Consider the following 27,179-nt stretch of genomic DNA (forward strand, 5'->3'; position numbering starts at 1 on the left):
ATGCAACTTGTGATCCCAGGTGCATGGTAAATGCACAAAAATACTGTAGATTGTCCTTAATGTGAGCTCACATGAAATAACAATTTTAATAGCCACAATCCTACAATATTAGTAATTATGTCAAGGTTTGGTGTTCTCAGCTACATTCTCACCAAACTGCAGAGCAAAATTCTAAACCTTTATGAGCTTTTTTGATCTAATGAGCTTTTTTTTTATTTTTTCAAAAAATGAATTTCTGACTAATGCTGGCATTCCAACAGGCATAGCAGCATATGCATGATGTCACCCAAACACAATGTGTCATCAACCTGGTTATGTCATGGCTTTAAAAAATTGCAGTGATGATTCCATGGTTTGCATAAGTGGAGAAATACGAAATGCTGGCAGAACACATAAGGGTATTGAGGACTCTTTCAAAATAACATGCCTATAGAATTTACCCCCTAATACAATGACTCTGAGGAACGTGGTGGCTCAGTGGCTAAGATGTTGAGCTTGTTGATCGAAAGGTCGGCAGTTCAATGGTTCGAATCCCTAGTGCCACGTAACGGGGTGAGCTCCTGTTACTTGTTTCCCAGCTTCTGCCAACCTAGCAGTTCAAAAGCACATAAAAAATGCAAGTAGAAAAATTGGAACCACCTTTGGTGGGAAGGTAACAGCGTTCTGTATGGCTTTGGCGTTTAGTCATGCCAGCCATATGACCACGGAGACATCTTTGGACAGCTCTGGCTCTTCTGCTTTGAAACGGAGATAAGCATCGCCCCTTAGAGTCGGGAATAACTAGCACATATGTGTGAGGGGAACTTTTACCTTTACTTTACAGTGACCATGGCACTAGGGATTCATAATTAAACACCATTTTCATGAACCCCCTCTCATGGGAAATTGTTGAAAGTTCTGTAGGGAAGGTCAGAATAACAAAATGCTTACAAGCTTAGCAATTTCACAAATGATTTGCAGTGACATCCACATATTTGCATGAACAAACATAGTAAAAAAGTAAACTGAGTTTAGTGAAATTTACTCACAAGTACATGTATTTCAAACTAGTTGAATTAGAATAAAAGAAATAACCCTGCTATTAAAGATATTTATCTTCATGAGAAAAAAAAATCATTATTCATGTTTAATTACAGGAAACCATGCTTTTAACAATATCTGTGATAACTGTTACCTATCTTTTCATGCCTTCACCTCGCATCCATATCTTTATTTTTATAAATCTTTATTCTTTTTATAAATAACTTAAGGTGGCAAAGATATTTAATGCTCCTTTTTCCTCCTATTTTCCTACAAGAAGCCTGTGAAATGAATAGGACTGAGAGTGAATGACTGGTTCATAGTCACCAAGCCAGCATTTCCTTTAGAGGGCTAGCATGTTTGAGCTACAAAGCTCTGGGTGACCACTAGATGGCAACAAAGACATATGTACAAAAACGCTAGATCTTTGCTGCCACCTGGATGTTTGCAGTCCAGATCTGTTAGTCCTACTTTTCTTTTTTCCAGGAACTCATTGTGACAATGCAAATGTTTATTTTTTCAACAGATAAGAGACAGAACATTTCAAATTCAGATCCTATCCTGGAATCGGGAATTATCTTTTCCTGCAAACTTTCCCCTGCAATGGCTCCCTTTTTCGCCTGTTCTGTTTAGCATCTTTTTGTCATAGCCAAAGAAACATAACTTTAGTTCTGGATTGGGTTGCACTACCCCAGACAGACCCAGTTTGTAACTTGGGGTTCTCTTGGATTCACAACTCCTGCTCGATAAGCAGGTGAAGTTGTGGCTAGGAGAACCTTTCCACAACTTTGTGTTGTGCGCCAGTTGAGCTTTTTCTTGGATTGGGAATTCCTGCACTCAGTCACTCAAGCCCTGATCATCTGGTGCTTGGACTACTACAATGCATTCTACATGGGGCTACCCTTGAAGAGTATCCGGAAGCTTCAGCTGGTGCAAAATGCAGGTACATGGGCAGTTCTTGAGGCTCCTAGGGTGGCCCATGTTACATTGCTGTTGTAGATGATCAGGCTGAGCCTGAGGGTGAGGTGAAATACACTATCAGTTTGGAATCTCTACACAAGTGAGAGACTGAAGTTCAGCCCTCTTTGCTTCAGGGTCCAATTCAAGGTGTTGATTATCACCTTTAAGGCCCTGCATGGCATAGGTCCAGGCTATCTCAGAACCAGGTCACCTTGATGGGATTAGCCTGCCCCACCCATGCTGGCAGAAGGGACATGCTGCAGACGCCATCAGCCAAGGAATTTCAGCTGGCAAGTCCGGAAGAGTCTTTTCTGCTGTGGCAGACCATCTCTAGAACATCTTGTCCCTAGAGGTCAGATCTGCCCCCACCCTCTTGGCCTTCAAAAAAGCCTTGAAGACAACTAGCCTGGGTCCCTTAATTATTATTATTATTATTATTATTTATTATATTTGTATACCGCCCATCTCCCGAAGGACTCAGGGCGGTTCACAGTCAAAAACAACAGAAAAAACATATAATACATAAAAAGCTAAAAGAATAGACAGTTAAATTCAATTGATGCTCTAACTTTTAAATACAAATTTAAAACCTCATTTAAACCCTTTTTTTTAAAATCCCAAGTTTAAAACTACGTTCAAGCTAGTCCTGCTCTTCGAAACAGCAGCGTCTTCAGCTCACGGCGGAAGGACTTGAGATCGGGGAGTTGACGAAGCCCCAGAGGAAGCTCGTCCCAGAGGGTAGGGGCCCCCACAGAGAAGGCCCTCCCCCTAGAGGTCGCCAGCCGACATTGTTTAGCTGACGGTATCCGGAGGAGGCCCTCTGTGAGAGCGCACTGGTCGGTGAGAGGCTAATGGTGGCAGTAGGCGGTCCCGTAAATATCCCGGTCCTAGGCCATGGAGCGTTTTAAAGGTGATAACAAGTACCTTGAAGTGAACCCGGAAGACCACTGGGAGCCAGTGCAGATTACGCAGGAGGGTGTCACATGGGAGCCAAAGGTGCTCCTTCTATCACCCGCGCAGCCGCATTCTGGACCAGTTGGAGTCTCCGGGTACCCTTCAAGGGGAGCCCCATGTAGAGAGCATTACAGTAGTCCAGGCGGGATGTAACAAGGGCATGAGCAACCGTGGATAAGGAAGCCCGATCCAGAAAGGAACGAACTGGCGATCAGGCGAACCTGATGAAAAGCTCCCTGGTGACGGCTATCATATGATCTTCTAAAGACAGCCGTGCATCCAGGAGGACGCCCAGTTTATGGGCCCTTTCCGTGGGGGCCAATAGTTCGCCCCCAATGGTCAGTGATGGAATTAGCTGACTGTACCGGGCCGCCAGCATCCACAGCCACTCGGTCTTGGTGGGATTGAGTCTGAGTCTGTTCCTCCCCATCCAGACCCGTCGGCCTCCAGGCACTGGGACATCATTTCAACAGCCTCGTTGGGGTGGTTAGGGGTGGAAATATAGAGCTGGGTATCATCAGCGATAGATGACAACTCACCCCAAAACCACGGATGATCTCACCCAGCGGCTTCATATAGATGTTGAACAGAAGAGGCGAGAGAACCGACCCTGAGGCACCCCACATAAGAGGCGCCTTGGGGTCGATCTCTGTCCCCGTCAACACCGTCTGCGACCGGTCGGAGAGGTAGGAGGAGAACCACCGATGAACAGTGCCCCTCACTCCAAGTCCCCGAGTCGGCGCAGCAGGATACCATGATCGATGGTATCAAAAGCCGCTGAGAGATCTAATAGGACCAAGACAGAGGAACAACCTCTGTCCCGAGCCCTCAAGAGATCATCAACCAATGCGACCAAGGCTGTTTCCGTGCTGTGACCAGGCCGGAAACCGGACTGGAATGGATCAAGATAGACAGTTTCATCCAGGTACTGGGGCAACTGTCGTGCAACCACACTCGACAACCTTTGCCACAAAGCGAAGGTTGGAGACCGGACGATAATTTGATAAACTAGCTGGGTCAAGGAAGGCTTCTTGAGGAGGGGCCTCACCACCGCCTCTTTCAAGGCGGCAGGAAAACACCCTCCATCAAAGAAGCGTTCACAATTTTCTGAGCCAGCCTCGTGTCACCTCCCGGTGGCCAAAACCAACCAGGAGGGACACGGGTCCAATAAACATGTGGTGCATTCAATCTCCCCATTAACCTGTCCATGTCCTCAGGAGTCACAGGATCAAACTCATCCCAGATAATAACATCAAGACCTGCCTCCTCCACCCGTCTGGATCCACCCAGTCTGTGTCCAACCCTCCCGAATTTGAGCGATTTTATCAAACAGATATTGTCCAAATTCCTCAGCTCGACCCTTTAAGGGTTCCTCTACCGCTCCTGATGGAGGAGCGAGCGGGTCACCTAAACAGGGCGGCTGGGCGGTTATCTGCTGATGCAATGAGGTTGGAAAAATACTCCCGTTTGCCAGCCTCATCGCCACTAGATAGGTCTGAATTTGAGACCTAACTAGTGTCCGTCAGATTCGGAGCGGCTGGCCCTCCAGATACTCTCTAGGCGTCTTTTCCGGCGCTTCATTTCCCTCAGCCCCTCGGAGTACCAAGGGGCTAAACGAGATCGGCACCGGGTCAGAGGCCGCAAAGGCACGACTCGGTCTAGAGCGCCAGCCGCCGCCCGATCCCAGGCGGCGACCAGAGCTTCAGCCGAGTCGTGGGCTAAATCCTCAGGGAATAGCCCAAGCTCCGTCTGGAACCCTTCAGGGTCCATCAGGCGCCTGGGACGGAACCAGCGAGTCGGTTCTGTCTCCTTGCGGTGGGGTCAGCGGTTCGAAAGTCTAGTTGAAGGAGCGAATGATCTGACCATGACAAGGGTTTGATAACTAACTCCCCTAATTCCAGATCAATCAACCACTGTCCAGAGACAAAAATCAAATCCAGAGTGTTCCCCCCGATGTGAGTGGGGTCGTTCACTAATTGGGTCAGGTTCAAGGCCGTCATGGAAGCCATGAACTCCCGAGCTGATGTGGATGCTATCCCCACCGACGGCAAATTGAAATCACCCATGACCATAAGCCTGGGGATCTCCACTGCCATCCCGGTGATCATCTCCAACAGCTCAGGCAGGGTTTCTGTCACGTAGCAAGGAGCTAGGTACGTGATCAGTAAACCCACCTGAACCCCACGGCCCCACTTCACAAGGAGGGACTCACATCCGGTTATCTGTGGTACAGTGATCTCCCTCGGCTCAAGACCCTCGTTGATAATAACCGCCACTCCCCCACCCCTACCCTGGGCCCTGGCCTGATGGAATGCACGGAAACCCGGTGGGCACATCTCTATCAGGGGAACCCCCCCTTCCGTGCCCAACCAGGTCTCCGAAATGCCAATCAAGTCCGCACCCCCTTCTTGTATAAGATCGGAGATGAGGGGGGCTTTATTTATAACGGACCTGGCATTGCATAACATCAGGCGAAGGTCCAGCTTCTGAGGATTTAAGCCACTCGGGGAACGGGAAACTGTCGGGTGTAACACATTGGGGGTGGCTAATGGAGTACAAACACCCCGCCTGCTCCCTGTGCATACTTTGCTCTTTTTCCCCTCTCTATCCTGCTGTTTTATTTTAATTGAATTCTAAATTTAAGATCTTTATTGTTTTAATGTTTTACACTGCATTTTATTCAATGTTTGTAAGACACCTAGGATTGTATGTGGCGAGACGGGCAGCATACAAGTTTGATAAACATACCAAACAAATGCTAGGTGCTTTCAGATAAGGCTTTTATTTTATAACCGTCTTACCTCATTCAGAGAATTTGATGTGGAAATCTGAATACAGCCAACTTCCATTTGCTGTTCTCCGAAGTCCTTTTATTGCTTTTGTTTTTTTCCTTGCAGGGAAAAATCCATTAGGAAGGGCCAAGTAAAATTACTGGGAAATGTTTTTTTGACAATTAGAACTTTAGCAGTCACATATCTGGAAACAATCCCTCCTGTATATTGTATTTTAGAAGCCGTGGGTACCTTAGGTGACCAGAAGCTGTGGGTACTTTAGGGTGAACACTCCTGAACAAGAACCCCATAATATTAAGTCAGATAATGGCATTTTGACAGATGCAAATCAGTGGTGAAATTCAAATTTTTTTTACAACCGGTTCTGTGGGTGTGGCTTGGTGGGCATGGTGTGGCTTGGTGGGCATGGCAGGGGAAGGATATTGCAAAATCTCCATTCCCACCCCTCCAGGTGAAGGATACTACAAAATCCCCATTCCCTCTCCACTCCTGGAGGATGGATATTGCAAAATCTGCATTCCCACCCAACTCTGGGACCAGCCAGAGGTGGTATTTGCCATTTCTCCGAACTACTCAAAATTTCCACTACGGGTTCTCCAGAATCTGTCAGAACCTGCTGGATTTCACCCCTGATGCATATCTTGTTACCACCATAATATGAACATTTGCTTAAAAAAAAAAGTACAGAAATCTACTCCCTATGCCAGTGGTTCCCAACCTTTTCTTGTTTGAGGCACAACCTTTTCTTGTTTGAGGCACCCTTGGAAAGCCTTTCAAAAGTTCCCGGCACCCTTATAAGGAAATAGATATTTAAAATCTCCGTAGCTCAAAAGTTCCCGGCACCCTCAAAAGATCTCACGGCACCCCTTAGTGCCGCGGCACACTGGTTGGGAACCACTGCCCTATGCAGTCACATTGTTCTCCCACTTTTTCCTGCCATCAGCATTTCTGCAGATATTTTTTTAAAAAAATGCATGACCCTCCCCAATGTCAATTCCATGAAGTGATGCTGAGCTACAGCAATATAACTAGTTGTATAATACTTGAACAAACAAACAAAAAAGAATCCCTGAATATAATTGACCAGTAAGGTTGTTTTGCAACACCAAGCTGCTGCAAACTAGGTGTTGTTTTTTTTAAAATCATGATCTTAGCCCATATTTAAACGACTCGTGAGTTCACACAACACCGCCCTCCCTCCTTTTGTAAAAGGAAAAAAGAAACATTACATTTATTTTGCACATTCACTCTAGCAAGAGGAGGAAATCATCTGGTTGTTATTTTGTCACGCGGCTCTTCAGTTCGCTGCCTCCCTTAACTAGATTTAATTCTGATCAAATCCCGTTGCAATCGATCACAAAACGCTTTGCAAAACGAACGCGGTGCTTTATTTCGGGAAGGGCGCGGAGCAACAGACTGAAACGTAAAAACCGTGCAAACTTCACAACCCCCAAGGGAAAGATCGGCGAGGAACGCACCACAAAGGGCAAGCAACCATATTTCTTGCTTTATGCACGAAGACCGTTGCAGCTAAGCAAGCTCCCAGGCTTAGCGTTGAAGGGCGGACTCGGGATATAACGTCAGAAGGGGCACATCGTTGACTCGCGGAGCCGAAGCACAACCCGCGCGCCCGAAGATGTTTACCAGCCCATCTGGGCTTCCCCGCTTCGGTTTCCCCTCTTTTGTGCCTCTGCCGGCAACGGAGGGGAAAGTTTGCTGATTAGCCGAGCGGCTTGTCAATCACGCTTTGGGAAATTCCAAACTGGGCGGATCTGAGTCAATGTTCCTTCTGGGCAGAGGAGAGGAAGTAAAAGCGATGCCCGTGATGCAAAGCTTTGGAGGTCCCGGAGCTGTTTGGACCTCTATCCGTAGAATTTTTAGCAGGTAAGACTAGCTCACCTCCTCCCCTCTCCCTGCAGGAACTCCAGCTCATTGCTTCTCTTTTAAACGGAAGGAGGAGGTGGGAAGGATGGAATCCCGGGTGCTTTCGGTACGTGTTCGAGATGCTCTGTGTATGGCACGGCTTTTTTAAAATATATATATATATAATATATAGGGCGCATCTGACATTTACGGGTATTTTAGGATTTGGGAGTAAAGGCGAGACAAGATCAGCTCAGCATGGGATAAACGAGTATCGCTGTAAGGGATGCAGGCAGAGACAGGTCTGAATTCTCTCATTTGGACCAGTTTCTGGTGAACGACATTTCTTAATCTCACTTTGTATTGCAGGTAAATAAACAGTGATCTTGTAACTATTGAGTTTTGGGGGGGTTATCGGGGGCAGGGGAAATGTTCCCTTTGATGTTGAATGCAGAGGTTTGTTTGTTTTTTTAAAAAAATATCCTTGTCCAAGTGCACAACCAAAATTCTGTTGTCATATTTCTCTTTGCTGTTAAAAGGTCAGATCTCCAGTATGTGGCAACTCTTTTGAGGTGCATGAGTGGAAAGATCACATCAGATTATGGTGTCATGTAAATGAATTAAATTACTGACTCATTTGCTAAGCGCTGTTCTTGTTTGGGAGCAACTGATGTGTCTGACATCTGGGGCCCATTTTTCTTCATATATACCTATTTGTTCAAACTTAAAATATGCAGATTCCCAGATAAACATGCACAGGATTATAATCTTTTTTTTAAAAAAATGTGCTCACAGTATTTTTATTCTGACTGTCTTCTATAGATTACAGGGTCAGATATGTGGGAAATATTTTATTTTCTCTTTCCCAGACTGAGTTAGATCCATGTAATGAATGTTAAACTATGATTGGCTGGCTTGTGGGTTGTATGCTTAGTAGGATGGATAAGTCCAATTGATTGTGTTCCTTATATAAACAGTGGTTCAAGTTAGTTGTTGGTTGATCAACACATCATGGTCACAGCTAGTGAATATCAACTGGGCCTCTGGTGGCTCAGTAGACTAAGTCTGTTCTGTTATTAACACAGCTGCTTGCAATTACTGCAAGTTCAAGTCCCACCAGGCCCAAGGTTGACTCAGCCTTCCATCCTTTATAAGGTAGGTAAAATGAGGACCCAGATTGTTGGGGGCAATAAAAGTTGACTTTGTATATAATATACAAATGGATGAAGACTATTGCTTAACACAATGTAAGCCTCCCTGAGTCTTCGGAGAAGGGTGGGATATAAATTCAAATAAAAAAAAATATATCTACTAGTGCGCAGGGAATAAAAGCTAAATCTCATTAGTAAAAATAGCATCTCATTCAAATTGAAGGAGGGGCATGGATCTAGCTTCAGACTGGGAAACTGGAAAACAATGTAAGCATCTTCAAATATCCTTGGTAACAATATAGTAGTGATTTGCTACTAGAGTATTATGAGGGGGGTTGCTGCTTCTTTTCAGTCTAGCCTATATTCCTGGAATTTCCCTTGATCTCCTTTCCAATCCTATTTAGGCTTAAATATGATCAGATTTTTTGTTTTTGGTGGTGGTGGTGGGGAAGAATAGTCCAGAATTAGTCACTTTCCATCATCTATTATAACAAATTCCCAATTATTTTTCAGTTATGTTATTTTGTCAGTTCAATTTCTCATTCTCTATTTCTCAGAATCAAGGAGAATAAGCGTAATCACACATTTTCCTATAGGTAATCCTCAATTTATAACAGTTCATTTAGTGACCATTCAAAGTTACAATGGCATGGAAAAAGTGACTTATGACCTTTTTTCACACTTGTGATTGTTGCAGCATCCCCATCCATGGTCACGTGATCAAAATTCAGATGCTTGGCAACTGTCAAGTATTTATGACAGTGGCAATGCTCAGGATCATGCAATCACCTTTTGTGACCTTCTGACAAGCAAAGTCAATGGGGAAACCAAATTCACTTAAAACCATGTTACTAACCTAACAACTGCAGTGGTTCACTTAACAAATGTGGCAAGAAAGGTCGTAAAATGGGACAAAACTCACATAACAACTTATCTTGTTTAGCAACAGAAAATTTGGGCTCAGTTGTGATCGTAAGTCGACTACCTGTATTGTTTTTGGGGGCTTAGAGTATTGTGTGAACTGAACCACTTGATTTGAAAACCAAAGTTTAACATAATGTGTGAAACCAACTAATGGTTACTAGTCAAGTAACAGAGTGGTGAAGCTGCAAAGCACTAATCTTGGAAAGCTTTACTTCTGCGTAACTCTCTGTTGGAGGTATCCTTGTGTTCCAGGCTATATTGAGTTGAATGAAAGTAAGAATCAATTTTTTGTCAATTACTTGGTACTGGTGTTTCAAAACTCTGTCTGTTACAAATACTTTTATTTTTATTTTCACAGAACCTTATTATCATTATATCATTGTTGAATTAAAAAACACGCAACCTGATTTTCAAGAAAAGGCAGGGCAGCCCCTTTCTTAGGTATTTTTTGATTCTATTCCTGCTTTGCTGTTGGAATCACACAGTAGGCACATTTATGTTCAGCAATAGAGTTATGATACAGCCATTAAGGTGAAAGCTATATAAAAAAAATCAACTGAAATCATCACCGTTGGCCTGTGTACTGAGTATGGAGATCAAGACACAAAGGAAGATTTGTGAGAAAGTGTTGTTATGTGGCATACCCCCAGTTTGGTTTCTGTTACTCTATATGCAAAATAACATTGCAGTAGGTCAGGCAGTGACCTCCACATATGACCATAATGGAGACTTCTTGTTACAGATGTATATTGTGACAGTCATAAAACAAGTTGGTCATGTCACCAACCTGGTTTTATTATTATTTTTTTGCAGTCACCATAAGTGCAATCGCAAGCGTGAGCCTATTGTTTGCTATGGATGTGATTTTGCAAAAAAATTGGAAGTAAGTGTTGGGTTTTGGCAAAACCATGGTTAAAAACAGTCACATGACAGTGGGATGCTGCAAATGGCCATGACTGTAATTGTGTTGCTGAGTGCCCAAGTGTGGTTATGATAGTGGGATGGATGGGGTGGGGGTGACCATTAGAACTTTGAATCTGGGTCATTAAGTCCCCTTTTTCAGGCAGGTTGTACCTTGAACAATTGCTAAGCAACCAGTTGTAAGTTGAGAACAATCTCTATGTGTATTGGCTTCTGTCTGAACTAGAACCTGCATTATCAAGTTCTTGGCTCATGTAGAAGCCAAAGTACATGCACTGCATGTGGAAAATTTTTCTCTTGCATACATCATTGCTAAATATGCTGATATTGTTTGAGTGATGTTTGGTTGTGCACAGAGCTTTTTTTAAAAGAATGTGTGATGAAATTGCTCCATTGTCCTAATAGAATCCATCTAATCTGTCTATAGATTAGTTTGTTTGATTTTGTTGTTGGTGAGCCTAGCCACTGTGGTTTATTCAGTAGCCTGTGGTTAAACTATGGTTTAGTATTTATATGAACCAAGTCACCAGCTCCTTATGGTAACCTTTGGGTGAACTTCTGTATTGGTTACCTGTACTGGAAGTGGTTAGGTTCTCATAGAGTTCCAGTACTCCCTCTGTAGCTTTGAGATACAGAACTGCTTCAGTAATTCTAAACAAAGTGTAAGAAGGAAAGTCAGGATGAAACCAAATAATCTAGATTTTTGCCCTTACTTGTTTATTTGCGTATGTATGTACAGGTAGTCCTTGACTTATGACCACAATTGAGCTCCAAATTTTTATTGCTAAGCGAGACAGTTGTTAAGTGAGTTTTGCCCCATTTTATGACCTTTTTGCCACAGTTGTTAAGTGAATCACTGCGGCTGTTAAGTAACGCAGTTGTTAAATGAATCTGGCTTTCCCATTGACTTTGCTTGTTAGAAGGTCACCAAAGATGACCCTGGGACACTGCAACCGCGGGGCTGCTGCAACGGTCGTAAGTGTGAAAAATGGTCCTAAGTCACTTATGCCATTGTAACTTCGAACAGCCACTTGAATGAACTGTTGTAAGTCAAGGACCACCTATTCTCACCTGTTCTGTAGGGGTGTGGGTATGTATTCATGAGCATTCTAGGCAATAGTGTAGCAATGGTTTGAAGGTAACCATTAACCCACTTCCTAGAAGCCAAGGTACACAGACTGTTTATTATAAACTTTAGTCTATTTTATAATAAGGTTGGAGAATGAAGGGTGTTCTGGGCACAAGAAGAGATATGGTTTTAAAATTGTGCTGTGTCTGTTTTCTCATTACAAAAAGGAGATGGTTCCAGACATCTATGTACAAAAAAAAAATAGCGAGTCATTCAGGATATGGAGTTCTGATCTAATCACTCCTCCCTGAGATGCACTGTCTGTCAGAGTTCCAAGTAACACTCCTAGGATAAATAAGGACTCTGAGGCAAGCAGGTTCCTCAAAGAGCTGGTTTATTTATTTATTATTTATTTATTTATTTATTCGTATTTATATACCGCCCTATCTCCCTAAGGACTCAGGGCGGTGTACAGCCATATAAAAACACACAAATATACAGAATAAAAACATTCAACTAAAAAACTTATTATAAAGGCCAAATATTTAAAATAAGATATAAATAGTAAAACCCAATTTAAAACCCAAGCTAAAATTTAGTCATTTAAAAATTTAAAACCCTAGTCCAGTCCTGCGCAAATGAATAGATGTGTCTTAAGCTCGCGGCGGAAGGTCCGAAGGTCAGGAAGTTGGCGAAGTCCTGGGGGAAGCTTGTTCCAGAGGGTGGGAGCCCCCACAGAAAAGGCCCTTCCCCTGGGTGTCGCCAGTCGGCACTGCCTGGCCGACGGCACCCTGAGAGTCCCTCCCTGTGAGAGCGCACGGTCGGTGGGAGGCATTCGGTGGCAGCAGACGGTCCCGTAAGTAACCCGGCCCTATGCCATGGAGCGCTTTGAAGATCATTACCAAAACCTTGAAGCGCACCCGGAAAACCACAGGCAGCCAGTGCAGTCTGCGCAGGAGAGGTGTTACATGGGAGCCACGAGAGGCTCCCTCTATCACCCGCGCAGCTGCATTCTGAACTACCTGGAGTCTCCGGGTGCTCCTCAAGGGGAGCCCCATGTAGAGAGCATTGCAGTAGTCCAGGCGAGATGTCACGAGAGCATGAGTGACCGTGCACAAGGCATCCCGGTCTAGAAAGGGGCGTAACTGGCGCACCAGGCGAACCTGGTGGAAGGCTCTCCTGGAGACGGCCGTCGAATGGTCTTCAAAAGGCAGCCGTCCATCCAGGAGAACGCCCAGATTGCGCACCCTCTCCATTGGGGCCAATGACTCGCCCCCAACAGTCAGCCGCGGCTGCAGCTGACTGTACCGGGATGCCGGCATCCACAGCCACTCCATCTTGGAGGGATTGAGCTTGAGCCTGTTTCTCCCCATCCAGACCCGTACGGCCTCCAGACAACACCTCGATAGCTTCATTGGGGTGGTCCGGTGTGGAAAAGTACAGCTGAGTGTCGTCAGAGGTACCTCACACCGAAACCACTGATGATCTCACCCAGCGGCTTCAAATAGATATTGAACAAGAGGGGTGAGAGAATCGACCCCTGAGGCACCCCACAAGTGAGGCGCCTCGGGGCCGACCTCTGCCCCCCCGTCAACACCGTCTGCGACCGATCGGAGAGATAGGAGGAGAACCACCGATAAACGGTGCCTCCCACTCCCAATCCCTCCAACCGGTGCAGCAGGATACCATGGTCGATGGTATCAAAAGCCTCTGAGAGGTCTAATAGGACCAAGGCAGAGGAATAACCCCGTCCCTGGCCCTCCAGAGATCATCCACCAACGCAACCAAAGCCGTCTCAGTGCTGTAACCGGGCCGGAAGCCGGACTGGAACGGGTCTAGATAGACGGTTTCCTCCAGGTACTGGGGCAGCTGACATGCCACCACACTCTCTACAACCTTCGCCGCGAAGCGAAGGTTGGAGACTGGACGATAATTACCTAACACAGCCGGGTCCAGGGAAGGCTTCTTGAGGAGAGGCCTCACCACCGCCTCTTTCAAGGCGGCCGGAAAGACCCCCTCCAACAAAGAAGCATTTGTAAGCCCCTGGAGCCAGCCTCGTGTCACATCCTGTGCGGCCAGCACCAACCAGGAGGGACACGTGTCCAGTAAACATGTGGTGGCATTCAGCCTACCCAGCAACCTGTCCATGTCCTCGGGAGCCACAGGGTCAAACTCATCCCAAACAATCTCAACAAGACGGCTCTCAGACATCCCACCCGGATCTACCCAATTTTGGTCCAGACCGTCCCGAAGCTGAACGATTTTGTCGTATAGATAACCACTAAACTCCTCAGCACGTCCCTGCAACGGGTCATCCCGCCCCCTGTTGAAGGAGGGAGCGAGTTACCCAAACAGGGCGGCCGGGCGGTTATCTGCCGACGCAATGAGGGAGGAGACGAGCAACGCCTCGCTTCCCCATTGCCACTAGGTAAGTCCTAGTATAGGACCCAACTAGTGTCCGATCAGCCTCGAACGACTGGACCTCCAAGAACTCTCTAGGCATCTTCTCCGGCGTTTCATCTCCCTCAGCTCCTCTGAATACCAGGGAGCTGGTTGAGACCTACGCCGGGTCAGAGGCCGCAAAGGCACGACACGATCCAAGGCCCCCGCCGCGGCTCGTTCCCAAGCCACGACAAGTTCCTCAGTCGTGCCGTGAGCCAGACCCTTAGGAAACGGCCCAAGCTCCGTCTGGAACCTCTCCGGGTCCATCAGGCGCCTGGGACGGAACCAGCGAATTGGTTCCGTCTCCCTGCGGTGTTGAGTGGCGGTCAGAAAGTCTAGGCTAAGGAGGAAGTGATCTGACCATGACAAAGGCTCAATGACTAAATCCCTCAAGTCCAGATCCTTCCAGATTGGAAATATCAATAAGCAGGTTCCTCAAAGAGCTGGTTTATTGGCACAGGCTGGTGAAAACCGACTGACTCTAAAGGTTCCTGCGGTTTTCACCGAATTAAAAGTTTTTCCCCTTCCCCAAACAATTAGTCACATGGTCCAATCATGGTGCTGTCCGGTTGCCTGGTAATATCACACTCCTCCTCTCTCTGATGTCCTTGATTCTCAGAAGAAAGGGGTGTTTTTTTGGCATATATATTTTATTGATATTTTTTCTTTAGTAAACATATTTTGTTTTGATTACAATTTCCTCTATCTCTATTCCGCCCTCCCTAACCCTCAGCTCCAGTGTGGCAACACTTTTGTTGGCAGGGTGATGTCTCTGCTTTTTAGCATGCTGTCTACATTTGCCATAGCTTTCCTCCCCAGAGCAAGCTGTCTTTTATTTATTTATTTATTGATTGATTGATTGATTGATTGATTTCTATACCACCCTTCTCCCAAAGGACTCAGGGTGGTTTCCAGCCAGATAAAACACAGTTATACATATAATATAAAATTAAAAATATATTAAACTAATTCAGTTTGGCCGAATTTAAAACTTAAAACAAAATAAAACTATGATAAACCCCAATTAAAATTACTAATGATTTCAAGCCAGCCCTGCGCGGTAGAATAAATACGTCTTCAACTCGCGACGAAAGGTCCGGAGGTCAGGAAGTTGTCGTAATCCTGGAGGAAGCTCATTCCAGAGGGCAGGTGCCCCCACAGAGAAGGCCCTCCCCCTGGGGGTCGCCAGTCGACATAGTTTGACTGACAGCACCATGAGGAGGCCCTCCCTATGGGAGCGCACAGGTCGATGGGAGGCTATAGGTGGCAGCAGGCGGTCCCGTAAATAACCCGATCCTGAGCCATGGAGCGCTTTAAAGGTGGTAACCAACACCTTGAATTGCACCCGGAAGACCACAGGATCTGGATTTAATTTATTGGCTGTAATCCCCATCTGTGGTGATCTTGGAGCCCAGGAAAATAAAATCTCTCACTACCTCCATTTTTCCCCCTTCTATTTGCCAGGAACACACACACACACACACACACACACACACACACACACACACACACACACACACACACGACTCTGGGTGGGCTTAGAAACAGTTAGAACAAATATAAACATTGGCAAAACAGAACAATACAGCAAGAAAAAGGGAAAAAAAGTATGTAAAAGTATATAAAAGTATGTAAGAACCTCCTGACCTTCCACAAGAGATTGAAGACCTGGCTTTGCCAGTTGGTATGAGACCCCAGTGGGGAACTATCATGCTGGGTGGAGGTGGTTGATAGACTAATAGCAATCTCCCCCACCCCCACATCTGCTCTCTTTCTTCCCATCTTTTGGATATAATTGTATTGCCTGTATTAGATGGTACAGAGTCAGAAATCCTGGCTGATCTACTGTAATTCACCCAGTGCCTTTTAGTAGCTTCTGTAATCTTATCTCAAAAGATATACCACGTGGATCTTTTATTTGCCGTCACTCTACCCACCTACCCCCGCTTAGTTTTCTAACACTAAGGAGAAAAATCCCCCTGTAGCTGCCTTGTATTTTGTATTATGTGTAGTGCTGCTGAAAGTGGGTGGTAGGAATCCTGTTATGGAGGCTGCAGTGTCATTTAAGTGGGTGAAGCGGAGAATAGGTGGGCAGAATTGCTTTGTGGTTTCTTCTTTTGCACCTGCAGACATGGCTGTCTCATGACCTTAGTATGAGGGGGAGCGTTTCATCTTGAAAGTGCCAAGGTGCATATCTCTTTCCAAATGAGTTCCCTTTCAGCTTTTTTTTTAAAGTCATCATTAATTCTAGCTACAGTTGTCACGGCACCAAGCTGATCCTGACTGATCTAAAAAAAAACAAAAAAAAAACTGAGAAGAATTTGAATGGAAATCTACTAGAAAACCCCAGCACTCTTGAATAGAATAGAATAGAATAGAATAGAATTTTTATTGGCCAAGTGTGATTGGACACACAAGGAATTTGTCTTGGTGCATATGCTCCCAGTGTACATAAAAGAAAAGATACGTTCATCAAGGTACAACATTTACAACACAATTGATGATCAATATATCAATATAAATCATAAGGATTGCCAGCAACAAGTTATAGTCATACAGTCATAAGTGGAAAGAGATTGGTGATGGGAACTATGAAACGATTAATAGTAGTGCAGATTCAGTAAATAGTCTGACAGTGTTGAGGGAATTATTTGTTTAGCAGAGTGATGGCCTTCGGGAAAAAACTGTTCTTGTGTCTAGTTGTTCTGGTGTGCAGTGCTCTATAGCGTCGTTTTGAGGGTAGGAGTTGAAACAGTTTATGTCCAGGATGCGAGGGATCTGCAAATATTTTCACGGCCCTCTTCTTGATTCGTGCAGTATACAGGTCCTCAATGGAAGGCAGGTTGGTAGCAATTATTTTTTCTGCAGTTCTAATTATCCTCTGAAGTCTGTGTTTTTCTTGTTGGGTTGCAGAACCGAACCAGACAGTTATAGAGGTGCAAATGACTGAGAATTAGACTGAGAAGTTGAAAAGAAGCATCCCACCCCCCCAAAAAAAAGTCTAATGAACTGGGCCTTCTACCAGGACCAATTCTATCAAGACCTGAACACTACAGATCAGAGTTTCTTAAGCTCGGCAATCTTAAATGTCTGGACTTCGATGTCCAGAATTCTGGGGAATAGTGGCTGAGGAATTATGGACATTGAAGTCCTGTCATCTTAGGTATGCTATGGTTGAAAAAAATTGCTGTAGGAAATTAAATAGATGTATGTATTCCAGAAGTCCAAAAATGAAGCTATAAGTAGAAAACTTACTAACTTAACAGAGGAAATGATAAAAAATAGAACAGGAAAGGACTCGTTTTATTGGCATTTCAGTAAAATAAATATCAGTGAAACTAAATGAGGGAAGATTTGCAACTGGCAGAATGGAAAACTTTGTCACACAAGTCACTGTTAAACTCTGAAATTCACTGTCACAGTTACGGTAATGGTAGCTGGTTTGGATAGTTTTAAAAGAGACTGGACAGATTCATGGAAAATCAGGATAGCAGTGGTGTTTAATACTGATAGCTATTTGCTATTTCCTAAATTGTAGGCAGCATATCATAAATACTGCCTGCTGAAAGGTGACTGGAATGGAGGATCACCTGGTAGTCCAGTCTGGTGAGCTTCACTGGTGAGCTTCCCAAAGCATCCAGTTGAATATTATGCAACTCTGCCCTAGATTATGTTACTCTGTGGGATAAGACAACAGGGCTTTTACATGGAAGTCTTTTCTGTCTATGGCAGAGGTGGGCAACTGTAGCAACTTTACAACCTGTTGACTTCAACTCCCAGAATTCCTAAATCAGTATGGCTGTATGGATGGCTCAGGAATTCTGGGAGTTGAAATCCACAGGTCGTAAAGTTGCCATAATTGCCCACCCCTGATCCATGGTATTTCTACCACATGGTAGTGATTCCTTTGGTTTTGTATAATGGGATAGTTAGAACTGTCCACTAGGACCTCTCCATGGGGCAACTGTTCCTTGGCAAAGAGCTGGATGCAAGTAGAAACTAAATTTCACTAAATTCAGCTCATGACTGTGAGACTCTTAATTGAAATTAGGAGTCATGAGTGAAGTTATGCCAACGCTTAACCATCTTCATTGAGTCCTAGTGGATTTTGGGCCCCACTTAAAGATAATGACTTTGACCCATAATGACTTTGACCTATTATGGCATGGGCTAAACACCACTGCTAGACCTTTTTGGTAATGATGGTGTATTGCAGGTGGTGCAGATTTTATGTATGTATGTATGTATGTATGTATGTATATGTATTACATATTTTATGTGAGTTTATTTTATTCGTTGCTGTGAATGCTGTTTTTGCCACTATTGCAATGCTGTTTAAATTTGGTATTTGGTTGGCATATAATTATTTTAGGTCAATATATTTTCAGCCTGCTGTTGGAAGTATATTCTAAGAGGTGTGCTCTCCCTCCCTCCCTCCCTCCCTCTCTCTTTTAACTGGCCATCTCCTCACAAAGGGGATCTGAGTGGTATACATTTTAATCAATACAATAAAACATTACAAACTAAATAATTTAAGATCAAAAATGTAAACGTGTAAAACAACATTAAGAAAATTGTGTAAGATGGAGAGTTCCAAGATGGGAGGTCTAAGAGTTGGGGGAGGGTTTCTCAACCAACCTCAGCTGTGTAGGCCCCTGTATTCCTCACACTAGGCTACATAGCCAAGTTTTGACCCGGCTGTGGGAAGCCAAGAAATTGGGGGTTTTCCTCACCTCTGAGGGCAAGATTTTCTACAAAACATGGGCAGTGGAAAAAGACCCTCTTCCTTGATCCCCACCAGTTGAAGTTCTCTGACTAATGCGGTCTGTAGCATGCCTTCCCTGCTTGAACAAGTGGGACAAATTGGTAACGGGGCGAAACCATAGGTAACCTGGCCCTATGCCATGCAGTATACTCGCATATTACATCTCAGGTATGAGAACTAATGTACTAAATGATCTTATTTCCAAGTTATTATGAATAGGAATACAGTAGAAATCCTAATTAGTTTCAGTGGGAAGCATTTAGTCATCTGATTGGCATTCCCATGGAAACTTAAAGTGCATTCATTAGCTGCATTGCACAGTTCATAGTTCAAGGTGTTATATCTGTTACAGAAGCATACTAGACGAATCAAAATAACTACTAAAGCTAATCAAATTAATGATTTCTACATACTTTGATTAAATTCCACATGAAAGAAGAGAGACATTCATTTATCACTGAAAAACAAAGTGTATTTTGCTTTCAGATGTGGTCTCCTGATCTCTTCATTCTTCTGCAGATTAAATGCTTACAGAAATAGGCATAACAAAAAGCAGTTGTTATCTATAGCATTGCACTGTAAATCAATCTAAATTTTACCCTGAGAATCTTCGATATTTTGCAAGAAGGTATCTAAAAAGTTATTGTATATAAGAGCCATGGTGCCATAGTGGTTAGCATTCAGCATTGCAGGCTAATTCTAGTGACTACCGACTGCCAGAAATTTTGCAGTTTGATTCTAACCGGCTCAAGGTTGGTTCAGCCTTCCATCTTTCCAAAGTTAGTAAAATGAGGACCCAGATTTTTGGGGGCAATATACTGACTCTGGAAATTGCTCAGAGAGGGCTGCAAAGCACCATGAAATGGTACGTATATTAATGTAAGTGTATTGTTACATATCTAGTAAGTTAAAACTTGTCCTGTAAACTTTATACAAATGTTTACAGAGATATATGCCCTTTATTAACAATGTGAGCATCATTTTGAAGTCATCCCCATATTTATGAGAACAACCATATATCAGAATAAGGTTATTAAATTTTAGTGATCCCTAAACAGAGTTTATCTAGCCTATTAAGTATCTCTGTCTGCTTGACTGGTATGTGAATATGTGCTTGTTTGGTGTTTTAAGTTCAGAGTGAAGGTTCCTTCTTCATTTCCCAAATATCTGTTTTCTAATGATGTTAGTTAATAATGGAATTGTAAGGTTATCAAATAGATTAATTATGATATTTTTGGTTCCTACAAATTACTACCCCAGCAGCCCATTATTAGTAAAATAATGTACAATATATATTGTTGTCATTGTAGTTGAGACTGTAGAAATTGCTGCTCAGTGAGATACTTGGAACCTGTGACGTTCAGGTAGTTCAATTAGTTGCAACAAAATGAGAAAATGTATATTGCATTAATAATTATGCTTGATTATCTTGTGAGATTCAGTTACTAATCTGGTACATTCTCCAGCAGGGCGGGACCAGCAGCCAGGCATGGGAGTGACTCGGTCTGTATCCAATGGGATCGAGTCTGCTAGTTGAAAAGCACCTCCTCCTCCTGGTGCCTTCCAGCTTTCAGACTCGATCTGATTGGGAACAGACGCACTTCGGAGCTGCTTCCCTTTGAATTCTTCCCAAAGTAAGCTTTTCTTAAGTAATTAGGAGGCGATTCAGCCCTATTTATTCCTTCAGCTGCTGGTATAGGGGTTGAGGCTCCCATTGTAGGTGAGCTCTCCCCTCCCCAGCGAGAAAGGCGATTCAGCCCGATACCGCTGGGGACAGCATAAGCTGCTGGAAGAACGGGAGGCTGTTAGGCCTCAATTCGCCTCCCGTGGCTGGCAAATTCGGCTGCCGAATTTAAAACACAGCCGCGTGGCGGCTTTAATTAATATTAAGTTTGGGCGCTCCCGGGTGCTTCCCGATCGCCTCGGCCTACCCATAAAAGGGTCTAGGCCGGCCAGCCTGCCCTTACCTGAGCTCTGGGGCGTCTTTAATCAGGCCATTGATGGGCCTATTTTCCAGTCACCGGATCTTCGTGGGCGCTCCCGGGCTTCATTCCCGATCGCTTGGTGACTCAGCAGGGCCTCTGCATCGATCTTCGACTGGCTCTCCGGCCACTCACTGAGGCCTTCAGTCTGTGAGTATGATTACCCTTTTAGCCACCTCCGGTTTTACTAGCCACGTGGCAAAATACCTAGTAGGCCCTAGAGAATGGAAAAATTTCCCCACTGAATTTTTATTTAAATGGTAATTTAATTATAATTTGTCCTAGGTCATTTCTGTAATAGGCCTTGGCTTGGGCCTCTAAAGGCTCATAGGCCTCGCATCCAGGCCTTGTCCACGTAGTTTGAGGCCTAACTATCGGTTAGGCCTTTCAAGATGGCCGCCGTTCCTCCAGTCCGGCCTAGTAAAGGAAGCAACATCAGACCAGTCCAAGCCCAGGGCCTAGTGCTTGAGCTCTCATGCACCCACAAGGTCAGAGACACTTCAATCCTCCATTTCTAAGCCCCAAAAGGCTATTTCTAAGACTTCTGAAAAGAAGGCCCTACAACGCCAGAAGGCTATGGATAGGGCCATTGCTAGGGCAGTGAGGGAATCTGCTGATACTATACAGGAACAGCAATCCACCTCCTTACCAGTTCAGCCTCCTGTGCAGTCTCCTGGGGCTCCATTAACTTTATCTCCTGATATATCTGTAGACTCATCCCAACCTCTGCCCAATTCTGATTTATTCTGTCCTATTTCTGTATCTGAAATGGAGGTTTTACCTGCAGCCCGCCAGTACTTGAGTCAGCAGAGGTTCCTTCTAGTGCCACTATTCCAATGGGGCCTGTGAGTCACCAGGCAGTTGCCCCAGTGGCTAATGACCCTGCAGTTATGGCAGAAATGATTGCAGCTGCTGTTCAGAGGGGTATTACTGCTTCCAGGCAGACAAGAACCCATTCATGGGTTTCAGAATATGTAGCATCCCAAACTAGTCACGATTTGGTGCAGGACTACTCCACACCTCAAGCTGAAGATTTCCAGGCTCATTCTCCATCTCGGGCCTCACTGGGGGATGAAGGGGACCTTAGGGATGAGAACCTCTCTGAGGATGAGGATTTGGTTCCAGACCAACCCTCCTTTGTGGGTCTCTTCAACCCACAATTATTTCGGTCTTTGCTACACAAGGCCAAGGTCACTCCCGGCTGGGAGTGGCCCGACCGGCCCCAATTCCCACCTCAGAGACCACTGATCCACCCATGGACTTGTTTTCAGTTCCGTGGTCGAGTCAGAAGAGGTGCCTGCCCCAAGCTCTTTGTGGAAGTAGTCGATAGGCAATGGAACACTCCTATAACTGGTCCTAATCCTAATGCCTTGGACCGTCGCTTGTATAATTTGGAACCTAACTTCCTTAAATTACTGCAAATCCCCACAGTTGATGCCCCAGTAGTTGCATTAGCAGGGCCATCTGTGGTCACAGGTCCTCCAGAGGAAACCCTTCGCCCGGAAGACAAACGGGCCGAACAAACCCTGATTAAGAGTCATCAGGCGGCTGCCTGGGCCGTTAGGGCCTCTTCCTCGGCCTCTTTCTTTAATAGGCGGCCCTTTATGGTTAAAACAGTTGCGGGACCGTTTACCAGTCACTGACTCGGTCACATCAGGACTTAAACAAGATTATAGCTGCCATCGAATACTCAGCCGATGCCACCCTGAATGCTTCTCGATTTGCTGCCAAATCGATTGGTTCCACAGTATCCTCACGCCGCCTTCTCTGGCTTAGGCGTTGGCAAGCCGACGCCAAAACAAATGGAGGTTGGCCTCAGCCCCTTATTCGGGGACCTCACTCTTTGGAGCAGCCTTGGATCCTTTACTTATAGAGACCAAGGACAAGCGCAAAATCCTTCCAAGCATGTCCCGCCGTTCAGACTCCAGACCAACCCCATATTTTCGTCCCTTCAGAGCGGCTGATTCTAACTTTGGAAACTCCAGAACCCAAAGACCCTTCTCCCCCAGACAGGGTAGACAGGATAGGCAGGATAGACAGGCAGGTCAAGGCCAGAGGGGTCCCTCCAAGCGGCCCTTTCGGGGGGGGAGAGGTCGCCCATTCAGACGCTCACGTTGACTGCTTGCCCGTCCCTCCCATTGGGGGCAGACTGGCGCTCTTCGCCAGCCAATGGGAGGAGTCCACCTCGGACTCCTGGGTCAGGGAGACAATCAGGTTCGGTCCATCCCTGGAATTCCTCTCCACCCCGGGCCATTTCGTCAGGTGACCGTTGTCTTGCAAAACGGCTGCTCGTGGCATCGGCCATAAAACATCTTCTCTCAATTCAGGCCATCCAAACGGTGCCACGAGATCAGCACGGTCGGGGGTTTTACTCCCGACTGTTCATAGTTCCAAAGCCCTCGGGGGGATGGAGAGCAATCCTCGACCTGAAGGCTCTGAACCGCCACATAGTCTACAGGCGGTTCAAGATGCAGTCACTCCAGTCCATCTTGGAGAGCATCAGGGAGGGGGACTTCCTCACGTCAGTAGACCTGACGGAGGCATACTTACACGTCCCTATCCTTCCGGCTCACAGACGATTCCTCCGCTTCTGCCACGGGGGTCTCCATTACCAATATTGTGCCCTTCCATTCGGGCTCTCCTCGGCCCCAGGGTCTTCTCAAAGCTAATGGCCGCTCTCACAGCGCATCTCCGGGCTATTCAATCAGAATCCAGGCTTATCTGGACGATCTCCTTATTCAATCTCGATCAGAGACCCTGGCGGCAGCGGATTTGTCCACAACCATTCAGGTTCTAGAAGCCCACGGCTTCTCGATCAACAAGGCCAAAAGTCACTTACATCCTACGAATCGAATCCAACACTTAGGGGCCATCATAGACACGATAGAGGGCCGGGTCTATCTGTCACAGGAGCGTCTCACCAATTTACAGAATCTAGTCAGGGGGGTAACCAAGAGACGCCTTATTCCTTTAAAGACCCTTTCCCAACTCTTGGGGAAACTGGTCTCCTGCATCGGCATTGTACCTTGGGCTCGTCTCCACTGCAGGACACTGCAGTGGTTTCTACTCCCCTATCAAAAGGCACACACAGCTACGACACCAATACTTGTCCAACTTCCACAACAAGTCAGACACTCTCTTTTATGGTGGATCTCCCAGCCCTGTCAAAGGGCAGAGAGTTCAGGAACCCCAACGCCTAATCTTGACAACAGATGCCAGTCTTCATGGCTGGGCGCCCATCTGGGATCAAACATGGCTCAGGGTCAGTGGTCCCCAAGGGACCTGACCCACAACATAAACTGGTTAGAACTCAGGGCCATTCATCTGGCCTTACTATCGTTCCAGGACATTGTTCTCAATCAAGACATTCTAGTATTAACGGACAATGTGGCGCAAAGGCTCATGTGAACCGCCTGGGGAACCCATTCTCAGCCTCTCTTGCAAGAGGCAGTGCAACTGGGTCTCTGGGCGGAGGCTCACCTGAGGTCCATACGGGCCTCTCATATATCAGGGGTGGCAAACACACAGGCCGACTGGCTCAGCCGAGTCTCAGTCGACCAGGGGGAGTGGCGACTGAATCCGGATATGTTCCTCGAGATCACACTCCGCCTGGGAACCCGCTGGTAGACCTCTTTGCCACTCGAGACAATCGTCAACTGGATCGGTTCTTCTCAAGGTACCCAGTCCAGGGGCGGAGGGCATAGACGCCTGCGCAGCCCTTGGCCCCGGCCTCCTTTATGCCTTCCCTCCCATTCCGACAATACCCAAGGTTATCAGGAAGATGCTGAGGGAACAGGCGGAACTCATCTTGCTGGCTCCACACTGGCCTCGGCGCCCGTGGTTTGCGGACCTGGTGGCTCTCTCAGTGGCTCCCCCGTGGAAACTTCCTCAGACCAAGATCTCGCTCAGCCAAGGGCAGCTGACTCATCCGGACCCTCAGTGGTTCAAGCTGACCGCCTGGCGCTTGAGCGGAGCCTCCTGAGGAAGAGACATGTACCTGCCAACGCCGCCAACACCATCCAGGCGTTTCGTCGCAGTTCCACCATTCGCATCTACGGCTCGACGTGGCGCACCTTCTACACCTGGTGTTCAAGCAAGAACATAGACCCTACCAACGCTTCTCGATCACTATCCTGATCTTCCTTCAACACGGATTGGAACAAGGTTTGGCAGCGAACACGCTTCGACGACAGGTAGCTGCTCTCTCTTCTATTTTAACTTGCGGTGCTAAACGCTCCCTAGCCCACCGGCCCCTCATCCGTCAATTTCTGAGGGGAGCAACCAACCTTTGTCCTCCGGTAGTCCACAGGTATCCATCTTGGGACCTCACGAAGGTTCTAACATCCCTCACCAAGGGCCCCTTCGAACCTTTGGGAGTGTGGCCTGCAATATTTGACATATAAGGTGGCCTTTCTAGTAGCCATTACTTCAGCTCGCAGAATTTCTGAACTTGCTGCCCTTTCCACCAGGGCGGATCTCTGCGTTTTCACTCAGATAGGGTGGTCCTCCGGCTAGATCCTACCTTCCTGCCTAAAGTTAACTCACTGTTCCATAGATCACAAGAGCTCATTCTTCCCGACTTTTCTCCAGATCCGGTACACGGCTGGAAAGGTCCTGGCATACCCTAGATGTCCGGAGAGCCCTCCGTATTTATATCAAGCGTACCGCCTCTCTCAGGAGGACGGAGGCTCTCTTGTGTCCTTTCAACCAACCACCATCGGCCTTAAGGTATCTTCCTCTACCATCGGTAGATGGCTTAAGGCATGCATTGCCAGAGCATATCAGATTCAGGGAATTCCTGTTCCAAGTCGCATCACTCGCATTCTACTAGAAGCGGCTACTTCAGCTCGTGGGCCACTCAGGCTCCGTTAGAGGAAATCTGCAAAGCAGCCACATGGTCTTCTCCGAATCCATTCATACGCCATTACAAGATCGATTCCTATGCATCTGCTGATGCGGCGTTCGCAGGGTTCTCCAAAGGGTCCTAGAAGGGGGTTCTAACCCGGACCGGGCGGATCCCTCCCGATAGGACTTGCTTTGGTATGTCCCATGCCTGGCTGCTGGTCCCGCCCTGCTGGAGAATGGACATTGGTCCTACCTGAATGTCCTTTCTCTGTTGGCGGGACCAGCAGCCAGCCCCTCCCTGAACGCCCGGTTCCTGTCTTCTATAGAGGTCATTCGGGCTCTCATGGTCATATGCCGGGGGGGGGGAGGGCATAATAGCATATTCTTGCAGTTCCTGTTTTACAGCTCAGTGCGTCGGTCTGCCGCATCATCCTCGTCCGAAAGCTGGAAGGCACCAGGAGGAGGAGGTGCTTTTCAACTAGCAGACTCGATCCCATTGGATACAGACCGAGTCACTCCCATGCCTGGCTGCTGGTCCCGCCAACAGAGAAAGGACATTCAGGTAGGACCAATGTCCAATCTGTACAGTATTTGCTGATTTCCTCCCTCAACCCTCCCCAGATCATTAAAGGGTGGCAACTTCATCATTCAGTGTTCATGCCACATTGTTTCAAACTGGGATAATTGTAAGGTTTCAGTTGTTATGTTTGGCAGTTGTCTGCTACAAACCTAATCCCCGAAAGTTCTCTGGGTCCCCGATTCTTCAAAAGAAAATATCCTATTATGGAAAATGTTATCTATCCTCCAAGATTAGTGCACTTAAATATTCTCTGTGCATGCAAACATAGACTGACTATATTTCTTGATCAATTTCCAGTCAGCTGCTGGGAATCTCCAGAAATAGATAGATTACTCATGAACCAATGACTCTTTCTCATTGCTTTGATACGCCTTCTGTTTCATTATCAGCTGAACCTCAATCTATACTCTCCTCCCCGATTTGCTTTCTCAGCTGGCAAAGTGGGATTACAGTGATGAATATATCATGTGCCAAGCAGATAAAAGGATTCTTTTTGTGCCATCTGCTCTAAGAGGCTGTTGTTGGGTGGTTGTGTTGAATTGATATAAAGCAAGAAGAATGCAGTTGTTTTTTCCCTTGAAAGTTTGTATGGGGTTTGAAGGCAGGGATTTACCTTAGGCTGAGAATATCCACAGCAGTGTTTCTCAACCTTGGCAACTTTAATTAATTTCAGCTCCTAGAATTCCCCAGTGAGCATGAAATCTCATTCTGGAAGTTCAGCTAACTTTATTTTAAATTGGTTACAATTTAGCAAAAAGAAAAATGTTCTAGTTTCAGCCAAACTCAGATCCCATTGTTAAATGCTCTCTCCCTTCTTTTTAATATTTCTCCGTGCAACATATCCCATCTGCCTGCTCCTGATCTTCTCAGTGCCTTCCTTTCCCACAACCGTCAGCTACTGACATCAGTAT

General features: G+C 45.9%; 1 protein-coding gene across 5 annotated transcripts in view; it reads left to right on the plus strand.

Annotated features, from left to right (window-relative positions):
- TNIP1 (TNFAIP3 interacting protein 1) overlaps positions 1-27,179 on the plus strand; it is an 86,877-nt gene that overhangs the window by 6,641 nt on the left and 53,057 nt on the right. Inside the window, exon 1 of one of the 5 annotated variants that reach the window (XM_058169701.1) lies at positions 7,143-7,610. The exons of 1 other annotated variant lie outside the window; for it this stretch is intronic. The gene's annotated coding sequence lies outside the window, so the exon portion shown is untranslated. Of the gene's footprint in view, positions 1-7,142; positions 7,611-27,179 lie in introns of those variants that run through there. 3 more of the 5 variants (XM_058169703.1, XM_058169704.1, XM_058169705.1) reach the window with 3 other exon arrangements.

The sequence above is a fragment of the Ahaetulla prasina genome, chromosome 2 (genome assembly GCF_028640845.1).
Source record: "Ahaetulla prasina isolate Xishuangbanna chromosome 2, ASM2864084v1, whole genome shotgun sequence".
NCBI lineage: Eukaryota > Metazoa > Chordata > Lepidosauria > Squamata > Colubridae > Ahaetulla > Ahaetulla prasina.